This window comes from Gorilla gorilla, chromosome 12, assembly GCF_029281585.2.
Source record: "Gorilla gorilla gorilla isolate KB3781 chromosome 12, NHGRI_mGorGor1-v2.1_pri, whole genome shotgun sequence".
In the NCBI taxonomy this organism is placed as follows: domain Eukaryota; kingdom Metazoa; phylum Chordata; class Mammalia; order Primates; family Hominidae; genus Gorilla; species Gorilla gorilla.
In genome coordinates, this window is record NC_073236.2 from 77,422,176 (window position 1) to 77,434,100 (window position 11,925).

The following is an 11,925-nucleotide window of genomic DNA, read 5'->3' on the forward strand; positions in this document are numbered from 1 at the left end:
TTTAAGTGGACACTTTAGGCTTCCATGATGTAACCCCAACCCTTGTTTTGGTGTATATCCCCTCTGCCCTATGTTCTTACAGCTCTACCTGTAAAACTAACAGTATAGACTGAAAACTCTCTCTTAAATCCTTACCCACATGGAATGTTAATGAGAGAGAAGAAGAGGTGGGGGTAATCTACTTTAACACCTTATTATGTTACAGAAGAGAATGCTGAGGCCCAAAGAGACTGAATGCTCTACCCAAAGCCACACAGCAAGATAGGGAACCAGAGACCCCAACTTTTCTGATCCCGGATAAGGGCTCTTACCATTGCATATCTCTTCCTGTGCTGAAGTATCTCAGGCCCAGCTGTGGGGGTGCAAGCAGATTGTGCCTAATTGACACAGCCCAGGAGTGACAGCCACCGTTTGTCACAAAGCAAAAATATCTCAAGATGCTGGAGCAGGAAAGTACTTCCCGTGCCGGCAGCCCACTGGTCCTGAAGCACCACATCCCCGAAAGGGGATACCCTTGTGTTCACCTTGTCGACAGGGAGCAGCCAGGTCTCTCTTTCGCTGTAATTGGGTTAGTCTTGTGGGTTGGCCCCCCTCTCAGTTGTCAAAAGAGATTATACAGAAATGTACTGCTGCACTGACCATAGCTCAGGCGCAGGCTGAGGCTGAAGCAGGAGGGAATTTTCAAATGCATTCGTTAATCACCCTAAGTAACTGCGTGCTGCCAGCTGCAGTCAGTTTTGCTCCAAAAAGAGCTCAGAGGTTTCCCTGTAAACTGCAGCTTCCTCAGGAAGGTCCGGAAGCTGGTGAGGGTCTGTACTCGCCTTGCCTGTATCCGCATGCCTGAAGGGTGCATGACATTAAATCACAGATTAAAAACCGCTGTGACATGGAAGACCACAGAAGAAAGGAAAAAAGCTTTCCTCCTGTTTTTTGAATAAGGGGCCCTGCAGTTTCATTTTGCACTGGACCCCACAAATTACAAAAGTGGCCCTGACCCCAGCGCAGCAGTTTCTAACCTCTAATGAGTGAGAAGAACATTCGTTTTCTTAGAACCCCAGGGGAGTTGCTCTGGTTGAGTCCTGCACTGACCCAGGGTGGGGACCCAGGAAGCCGAACCGTGAGGCCTCTGAATTGGCACCTGAAGGCATCTGTGGACTCAAGTCTGTGAAGACCTCTGACAGTCCACTGTCAGAACCCAGAGGTTCTCCACTTCAGCAAGCAAAAAAAGTACCTGGAGAGCATGTTAGAAATGCAAACTCTGCCGGGCGTGGTGGCTCACGCCTATAATCCCAGCACTTTGGGAGCCTGAGGTGGGCAGATCACTTAAGGTCAGGAGTTCAAGACCAGCCTGGCCAACATGGTGAAACCCTGTCTCAATTAAGAATACAAAAATTGGCTAGGCACGGTGGCTCACGCCTGTAATCCCAGCACTTGGGAGACCGAGGCGGGCAGATCACAAGGTCAGGAGATCGAGACCATCCTGGCTAACACGGTGAAACGCTGTCTCTACTAAAAATACAAAAAATTAACCGGGCATGGTGGTGGGCACCTGTAGTCCCAGCTACTCAGGAGGCTGAGGCAGGAGAATGGCGTGAACCCAGGAGGCGGAGCTTGCAGTGAGCCCAGATTGTGCCACTGCACTCCAGCCTGGGTGACAGAGCGAGACTCCATCTAAAAAAAAAAAAAAAAAAAGAATACAATTAACCAGGCGTGATGGCAGGTGCCTGTAGTCCCAACCACTCAGGAGGCTGAGGCAGGAGAATCACTTGAACCTGGGAGGTGGAGGTTGCAGTAAGATGGGATCACACCACTGCACTCCAGCCTGGACAACAGACTCTGTCTCAAAAAAACAAACAAAAAAAGAGACCAGCCTGGCCAATATGGTGAAACCGTGTCTCTACTAATAATACAAAAATTAGCCAGGCATGGTGCTGCATGCCTGTAGTCCCAGCTACTCGGGAGACTGAGGCAGAAGAATCGCTTGAACCCGGGAGGCGGAGGTTGCAGTGAGCTGAGATCACGCCACTGCACTCCAGCCTGGGCGACAGAGCGAGACTATGTCTCAAGAAAAAAAAAAAACAGGATTGTTAGGTTTCTATTTTTTATTATAAAAATATTGAATCATAAAATATTTAAAAATTATAAAAATAATGAATATGGTTATATTTTTTCAAAAGAAAATAAGAAATAAAAGAGATAGTTTTACCGCCTAAAGTCCCTTTGTTGTGCGTGTGTGTGCATGTTGTGTGTTTTAATTTCCTTACCTAAAAAATGTTTTCTATGCAAAGCTCTTTTTTCTTTTTAAAATTTCTGTGGTTTGGAGGGTTTAAAAAAATAGAAGAGATTGCCAGGCGCGGTGGCTCATGCCTGTAATCCCAGCACTTTGGGAGGCCGAAGCAGGCAGGTCACCTGAGGTCAGGAGTTTGAGACTAGCCTGGCCAACGTGGCAAAACTCCGTCTCTACTAAAAATGCAAAAATTAGCTGGGCGTGGTGGCATGCACCTGTAATCCCAGCTAATCAGGAGTCTGAGGCAGGAGAATGGCGTGAACCCGGGAGGCAGAGCGTGCAGTGAGCCGAGATAGCGCCACTGCACTCCAGCCTGGGTGACAGAGAGAAACTCTGTCTCAAAAAAAAAAAAAAAAAATTATATTAAAAATTTTAAAAAATAAAAAAGGAAGAGCTCATATTGTCTAGTTATATACCTACTTTTTCAGAAAACTAAATTTTTTTTTTAGATTAAAGAGGTAGAATTTTAAAATAACTTTTTTTTTTTTTTTTTTGGAGACAGGGTCTCACTCTGTAGCCCAGGCTGGAGTGCAATAGTGTGATCTCAGCTCACTGCAGCCTCAGCCTCCCAGGTTCAAGTGATTATCCTGCCTCAGCCTCCCTAGTAGCTGGGACTACAGGTGCTCACCACAGCACCCAGCTAATTTTTGTATTTTTACGGGGTTTCGCCATGTTGGCCAGGCTGGTCTCAAACTCCTGACCTCAAGTGATCCGCCTGCCTCGGCCTCCCAAAGTGCTGGGATTACAGGCATGAGCCACCCCGCCCAGCCTAAAATAACTTTAAAACATTAATAATAGATTCACAAGGTCCAAAAAGTACACAGTGAAAAATCTCCCTCCTACTCCCTAAGTTCACATACCTGGCAGCAACCAATGTTACCAGTTCCCTCTACGTCCTTGCAGAGATGGTTTATGTACATATACGGAAATATATAAATATTTTCTTTTTCTTTTCCATTTTCTACATAGTGGTGACATGCTATACAGATACTTCTCGACTTACAATTAAGCTATGTCCTGATAAACTCATTGTTAAGTTTAAAATGTCGTAAATCAAAAATTCATTTAATACACTGAGCCTACCAGACACCATAGCTTAGCCCAGCCTACGTTAAATGCGCTCAAAACACTTAGTGCACAGTTGGGTAAAATCATCTAACACAATGCTTATTTTATAATAAAGTGTTGAATATCTTATGTAATTTATTGAATGCGGTACTGAAAGTGAAAAACAGAATGGTTGTATGGATGCCATTATAAAGTCAAAAATCATAGTAAGTCAAGCCACTGTAAGTCAGAGGCCGTCTGTATACACTACTCTGCATTCAATACATCTTGCAGATGGCTCCATATCTTTACATATTGGCAATTCACAACCTTGCCTGAACATTAGAGCTACCTGAGTAGACTTTTAAAATCCTAGATGGCCAAGCCATATGCTAGACCAATTAAATTAGAATTTCTGGGGTTGGGCCCCAAGCATCCGAATTTTAAAAAACTTATTCAGGTATAGTCAAGGTTTTGTACCACTATTATCTAAAAAAAAAGCTTCCGATGCTGAGAGACGATCACTTAAGGCCAGGAGTTCTGGATCAGCCTAGGCAACACAGTGAGACACCTTCTGTAAAAAAATTTTTTTTTAATTAGCTGGGCGTGGCCAGACACAGTGACTCACTCCTATAACCCCAGCACATTGGGAGGCTGAGGTGGGAGGACCACTTGAGCCCTGGAGTTCAAGACCAGCCTGGGTAACTTAGGGAGATCTCATCTCTACAAAAAATAAAAAATTTATCTGAGCATGGTGGTATGCACTTGTAGTCCCAGCTACTTGGGAGGCTGAGGCAGGAGGATCACTTGAGCCCAGGAGGTCAAGGCTGCAGTGAGTCGTGATTGCACCACTCCACTCCATCCTGGGTGACAGAGCAACACCCTATCTTTAAAATAAATAAATAATAAAAACTTCCCAGGAAAAAAGTGGAGCCAGGCATGATGGCTCACGCCTGTAATCCCAGCACTTTGGGAGGCCAAGGCGGGTGGATCACTTGAGGTCAAGAGTTCGAGACCAGCCTGACTAACATGATGAAACCCCGTCTCTACTAAAAATACAAAAATTTGCTGGGTGTGGTGGTGGGCACCTGTAATCCAAGCTACTCAGGAGGCTGAGGCAGGAGAATAGCTTCAAACCGGGAGGCAGAGGTTGCAGTGAGCCGAGATCATACCATTACACTCCAGCCTGGGCAACAGAGCAAGACTCCATCTCAAAAAAAAAAAAAAATGGAACAAAGAAGAACTACAATAATTCTATCATTTCTTATAGTAGAAAATTTCAGTGACCAATGGTCCTGGTTTTCCATCGATTGAGGGGTTTCCCACGATGAGAGACTTTCAGTGTGGAAGCCAGGAAATTCCCAGGGAAACTGGAATTAGCTGCTCATCCTATAAACAAAATTGATAGATAGGTCTAAAGAAACAGAAGATTAAGAGTAGTACTGAAACTGTAGTTGCAAAATTATAACTGAGAAAATTATTACAGTAAAAGAGATCTGACTTAACCAACTCCATCTTGGTTCTAACCTCCAAACTGTCCTTGTTCATTCCTTGGCATAAGCCAAACTAACTTTGGGAGTAACTTAGTTTATAGTTTAACTTTGAAACAAGGATGATGTCCCTTCCCAAACAAAGACAATGCCCTTCCCCTTCTGACCTGGGGACTAGACTGCCTTTGTAGGACTAACAAATTAACCACAAGATTAGAAATTATGGTTTAGGAGTCACGCAGATGGAGGCTGCAAGATTCTGGCCCTCCTGGGGATGATATCACTATTGTAAAACCTAAGATCGGTGTTTGAGATATTTTGCAGACCCTGCACTTGATGGATCAGCTGGCATCACCCAGATCAAAAAACTGGCTCATCTGGTCTTGTGGCCCCCACCCAGGAACTGACTCAGCACAAGAGGACAGCTTTGACTCCTTATGATTTCATCTCCGACCCAACCAATCAGTACTCCTGATTCACTGGCCCCTGCCTATCACATTATCCTAAAATCCGCCATCCTCGAATTTCAGGGAGACTGATTTGAATAATAATAAAATTCCAGTCTCCTGTACAGCTGGCTCCGCATGAATTAAACTCTTTCTCTTTTGCAGTGCCCCTGTCTTGATAAATCAGCTCCGTCTAGGCAGCGGGCAAGGTGAACCTGTTGGGCGGTTACATTATCACTAATTAATAATTATCTAATTAATATTAAGACTATAAGAAGCAATTTTGTACTTCAATGAAAAACTGCATTTTCTGGTCCTGTTCATTGTCTTTGAGCTATTTTGCATCTCTTTGTAAATCGTAGGTGACTGATAGATATGCAAACTATATTACCTAGAAGAGTTTCCTTTGATTTCTTTCCCTTGTGGAAAAACCAGTTTGCCTCCATTTGTAATTCAATCTCTTTGTCCATTTAAATTTGTGTTCCTTTGACTTTTTCCTTTGAAACAGTTATAATACCTGACTGGTTCCCTTGCTAATTAAGGAGAAAAATAAAATCTTCAACACATGTTCATTCTTGTATCTACATGACAGTTATGTCTTTATCGTTTTCTAAAAATTATTTCTTAAAAAAGTGATAAAGGTAGCTACTAGAACAAAAATAATACACACCTTTCAAATTATCACTAAAAACACAAACAATAATAAAGCAAAGATAATAGACCAACACACAATTGTCATATCAACAAGTAAGATGACTTGCTTGTTGATATGACAATCATCTGCTAAAAGACGTTCTCAAATTTAATCACAAAGTAAAACCTAATGATAAAACAAAATGATTAAGAAAGGTTGTGGCCAGGTGCCGTGGCTCACCCCTGTAATCCCAGCACTTTGGGAGGCCGAGGCAGGTGGATCATCTGAGGCCAGGAGTTCAAGACCACCCTGGCCAACAAGGCAAAACCTGTCTCTACTAAAAATACAAAAATTAGCCAGGTGTAGTGGTGCACACTTGTAATCCCAGCTACTCAAGAGGCTGAAGCAGGAGAATAGCTTGAACCTGGGAGGTGGAGGTTGCAGTGAGCCAAACTGGCACCACTGTACTCCAGCCTGGGTGACAGAGTGAGACTCTGTCTCAAAAAAAAAAAAAAAAGAAAGAAAAAAAGAAAGTTTGAATACAAAAGGCTGAGAAAAATGTGTTCTTACCAAGCAAGCGTAAAAGGTTAGCAGCGATTAGGCGGAGCACAGTGGCTCACGCCTGAAATCCCAACACTTTGGGAGGTCGAGGTAGGCTGATCACGAGGTCAGGAGATTGAGATCATTCTGGCTAACACAGTGAAACCCCATCTCTACTAAAAATACAAAAAAAAACTTAGCCTGGCATGGTGGCACGCACCTGTAGTCCCAGCTACTTGGGAGGCTGAGGAAGGAGAATCACTTGAACCTGGGAGGCAGGGGTTGCAGTGAGCCAAGATCACGCCACTGCACTCCAGCCTGCGTGACAGAGTGAGACTCCATCCCAAAAAAAAGAAAAAGTTTAGCAGAGATTATGATCTTAATACTAGACTTGGGTGAATTCTGTTAAAAAAGAAAAATCATTAAATGAGACAATAGTTCTTGAATAATAAGGTTGGGAAATTCACACAATTGATATTTTTATTAATTCTTATTAGTATCTAAGTAACAAATAATACTTGGCAGCAGGCAAGGTGAATCTGTTTTGTGGTTACATTACCACTAATTAATAATTATCTAATTAATATTAAGACTATACAAAGCAATTTTGTACTGCTTTTTATAGAAACATACCAGTTAGGGAGTTTAATTTACCTCTCTTTTAGGCCATGGTCATAAGGTAGACCCAAATAACATATTTTTTCAATAGAGCTCCTTTTTATATATCAAATTTATAATCTAAAGACTAAAAACTTATTTTACTGTGAGGTATCTATGGAACGTTCTCAAAATTAATTGACTGCACAGTAATTATGTCACAAAAACTTCAATAAATCCCAAAAGTAGTTACATTGCAAAAGGAATAAAGACACCTCTCTCTCCCTCTCCCTACTCTCTGTCTCTCTCTTTTTCTCTAGGGTCTTACTCTTTCACCCAGGCTGGAGTGCATTGGTGATGATAGCTCACTACAACCTCAAAGTCCCAGGCTGAAGTGATCCTCCCACCTCAGCCTCTTCAGTAGCTGAGACTACAGGTGTGTGCCAGCATACGCACCTCAATAATTTTTTTATTTTTAGTAAAGTTGAGGTCTAACTGTGTTGCCTAGGCTGGTCTCAAACTCCTGAGCTTGAGTGATCCCCCTGCCTTGGCCTCCCAAAGTACTGGGATTACAGGCATGAGCCATCATGCCTGGCCTGAGACACCATTCTCTAATCATGATGTAATAAAACTAAAAATTATTACAGAACCAGAAAACAAACAAACTTTACCACTTAGACTTTTTCTTTTTTCCTTTTTGAGACAGAGTCTCGCTCTGTCACCCAGGCTGGAGTGCAATGGCACGACCTTGGCTCACTGCAACCTCCACCTCCCAGGTTCAAGCGATTCTCCTATCTCAAGCCTCCTGAGTAGCTGGGATTACACGGGCCTGCCACCACACCTGGCTAATTTTTTGTATTTTTAGTAGAGACAGGGTTTCACCATGTTAGCCAGGATGATCTCAATCTCCTGTCCTTGTGATCCGCCCGCCTCAGTCTCCCAAAGTGCTAGGATTACAGGTGTAAGCCACAGTGCCCGGCCTACCACTTGGACTTTTATAACTCTCCCTGACTTAACACTAGGTCCAAAAAGGAAAAAGAAGGAGGAAGAGAAAAAGAAGAAAGTATAAAATATCTCAGTGAAGGAGATCAGAATATGGTACCTCAAAATATATAACTTTGGTATAAGGATTATTTTTGAGCTGAAGCAGCAGACACAGGAAGAGCCCTCTGCCCTCCTCCTATCTGACTATAAGCAGGACATACATTTCCTTTCTGCAAAGAAAATTCCCATTTGTAAAGGTCCCCCCACCCATACCAGGAATAGGAGAATGGAAAATTAATGTTATCTCTAGAGATAGCACTAAATGAGTCTGCATAAACAACCCTTATCTGCCATTAGTTTCCCCCAGAATTTTTCTCATCACCTTCCTACAATTTAACCCCTTAGAAGCCCAAGGCTTCTTTTTCTTTTCTAGTCATTTCTCCATAGTTTATCACTTTATGTTAAAATGGTATATATGCCTTCAAATCCAATCATCTCTTTGGATTTTTCACTTGTTTTCTGTGAAGCCTGATGCATGTACAAATATTAACATGATAAAGTTGTATGCCTTGGCTGGGCGCAGTGGCTCACACCTGTAATCCCAGCACTTTGGGAGGCCGAGGCGGGTGGATCACAAGGTCAGGAGATTGAGACCATCCTGGCTGACACAGTGAAACCCTGTCTCTACTAAAAATACAAAAAAATTAGCCGGGCATAGTGGCAGGCACCTGTAGTCCCAGCTACTCGGGAAGCTGAGACAGGAGAATGGCGTGAACATGGGAGGTGGAGCTTGCAGTGAGCCGAGATCATGCCACTGCACTCCAGCCTGGGTGACTGAGTGAGACTCCATCTCAAAAAAAAAAAAAAAAAAAAATGGTTGTATGCTTTTTCTCCTGTGAATGTGACTCTTGACAGGTTGCCAGGTACTAAAACTGAGGAAAAGCTTTTTTCTCCCCTAAGTAGACAATAATGTTAGTGAAAACCGTATATATCGGAACCCATAGACTATAGCTAAAACAGTTCGTAGAGGAGAAAAACTATGCTAAAAATACGTTTTTTTCTTTGAGATGGAGTCTCACTCTGTTGCCCAGGCTGGAGTGCAGTGGCATGATCTCGGCTCACTGCAACCTCTGCCTCCTGGGTTTAAGTGATTCTCCTTCCTCAGCCTCCCAAGTAGCTGGGACTACAGGCACGTGCCACCACACCCTGCTAATTTTTTTGTATTTTTAGTAGAGATGGGGTTTCACCGTGTTAGCCAGCATGGTCTTGATCTCCTGACCTCATGATTCGCCTGCCTCTGCCTCCCAAGGTGCTGGGATTACAGGCATGAGCCGCCACACCCGGCTGTTAAAAATAATTTTAATCAAAATAATAAAATTCATTTAACAAAAAAACTCAAGAAAGTTATAGGGGGAGGGGAAGAAAATCGTTCCTAAGGAAAGCAAGAGGAAGAAATTAATAAAGGATAAACAAATGAATTACAAAACATAAAAATTAGCACTAATAAATAAATCTATGAGTTAGCTCTTCGAAAAGGCCAAGAAAGGAAGAAAGAAAACAAGAAAAAGAAACAACATCCCAAAAGAAAACCAAATAAAAGATATAAACAATTCATAGAAAATAACATACAGAGGGCTCTTAAACATATACAAGGATGCATAACCTTATTCATCAAAAGAGACGATGCAATTTAAAAAATAATAAACAAGCATATGAAAAGCCGCTGAACATCACTAGCCATCAGGGAAATGCCAGTCACAACCATTGAGGGCCCTTGCCAGCCAACAAGAGCAAATCCAGCATCTTACCTCTCACCTCTGCTGCGCTAACTCTTCCCTTCAGGCCCAGCCATACCTGGCTTCAGATGGCAGCAGTGATGATAAGTGGGAGGAGTTGGACTCTTGGGACACGGACTCATTATCTGTGGAGTGTGGAGGGCACTGGCACTACAAGGCTTCAGATGGCAGCAGTGATGATAAGTGGGAGGAGTTGGACTCTTGGGACATGGACTCATTATCTGTGGAGTGTGGAGGGCACTGGCACTACAAGGTAGGGGACCACTGGGAAGGAGAAGATGGAGACATCAAGGATAACTGGGATGATGATGATATGTAGGGCAGGGAAGGAAGGAAGCAGAAGAAAAACCAGAAGTAAAAATTTCAGGCCAGGCATGGTAGCTCGTGCCTGTAATCCCAGCACGTTGGGAGGCCAAGGCGGGAGGATTGCTTGAGCTCAGGAGTTCAAGACCATCCTAGACAACATGGCAAAATCCTGTCTCTACAAAAATACAAATATTAGCCGGGTGTGGTGGTGCACACCTACGGTCCCAGCTACTTGGGAGGTTGAGATGGAAGGACTGATCACTTGAGCCCAGGAGGATCACTTGAGCCTAGGAGGTCAAGGCTGCAGTGAGCCGAGATGGTGCCACTGCACTCTGGCCTGGGCGACAGAGTAAGACCCTGTCTCAAAAAAAAAAAGAAGTAAAATTTTCAGAAAAGAAAAAAATAACAGAGAAGATACTCTAACCTTAATAAAGTCATCGCCCAGTGTGCATGGCAAGTCAGTATGCCGACACACCAGGTTGTAGCAGAGGAAGAGGTTTAATCATAGGACAGCCAAATGGGATCTCAAATCTCCCTGAGGAGTTTGGGACTAGGGTTTTTAAGGATTTTGGAGTGGGCCCAAGTGTGGAGATTGTTTGGCTGAATGCAGGGTGAAGTGATGAGACACGGAGGTAAGGAGAGTGTATTATTGTGCTGATTCAGTTCCTCCGTGGGGGTCTTTAAATTGGTTGGCATCACTGTTTTGCTGGAATTCAGAATCTGCTAAAGCAGTTTTTAAACAAAAGTCTTAACCTCGGAAAAGGAACACTGGGGATGTAAATGGTAAGCGTCTAGTGCTGCATAAGTGACTTAAGGTTACAAAGAAGTGAGTCAAAGCACAGCCTGATTAACGCTTAATTTTTTTTTTTTTTTTTTTGAGACCGAGTTTCACTCTTGTTGCCCAGGCTAGAGTGCAAAGGTACAGTCTCGGCTCACTGCAACCTCCACCTCCCAGGTTCAAATGATTCTCCTGTCTCATCCTCCCAAGCAGCTGGGATTACAGGTGCCCACCACCGCACCCACCTAATTTTTGTATTTTTTTAGTGCAGACAGGGTTTCACTATGTTGGCCAGGCTGGTCTCGAACTCCTGACCTCAGGTGATCCACTTGCCTTAGCTTCACCAAAGTGCTGGGATTATAGACGTGAACCACCACACCCGACAATGCTTAATTATAACTATATTTCTGGCCAAATTTCTTGTTAACCCTGTAAGGTTGGCTTCAATAAAAGACAAAGAACGGCAACAGAAGAAAAGATAATAAGAAATCAAGAAGAAGTTAGAAGAACGTGAAAAACCTAAAGTGCTAACACCAGAAAAAATAGCAGATAAATTGCAACTAAAGAAATCACAGAAAAAGTCAGATCTCGAATTAGCAAAATAAACCTTTGGTGTTAATAATACAGTTTATGAAATAGATAGTTACGAACCTCTTTAAGAGATAACTTCAGAGTTTGGAAAGTTACTAAAGACAAAAATTACACAGTATGAAAAGTAACTATATTACACCAGTTTTTTTAAGCCTCAGTTTGGGATGAGTGTATTTCATCAGAAATTGATGACTTGCAGTGAAAAACGGAAGCAAGTAAAGCCAAAAAGAAGAAAGGTGTGTTTCCCAGAGGGAGATTAAAGGCTACCATAAGAGACAATCTGTGTGGTGGTTATGGTGGAGGATAGATAGTGTAAGACTTCATGTGACATTTTACCTTAAATAACAAAACCCAGAAAAACCACAATGAGATCTCATTTCGTGCCCACTAGAGTAGCTATTATTGGGGCTCAGAACACAATATCTCCAA

The 11,925-nt window shown here is 42.9% G+C and overlaps 1 pseudogene; it reads left to right on the forward strand.

Annotated features, from left to right (window-relative positions):
• Window positions 1-437: 437 nt before the first annotated feature.
• On the forward strand, window positions 438-11,803 carry LOC101131287 (eukaryotic translation initiation factor 3 subunit J-like; annotated as a pseudogene).
• The last annotated feature ends 122 nt before the right edge of the window (window positions 11,804-11,925 follow it).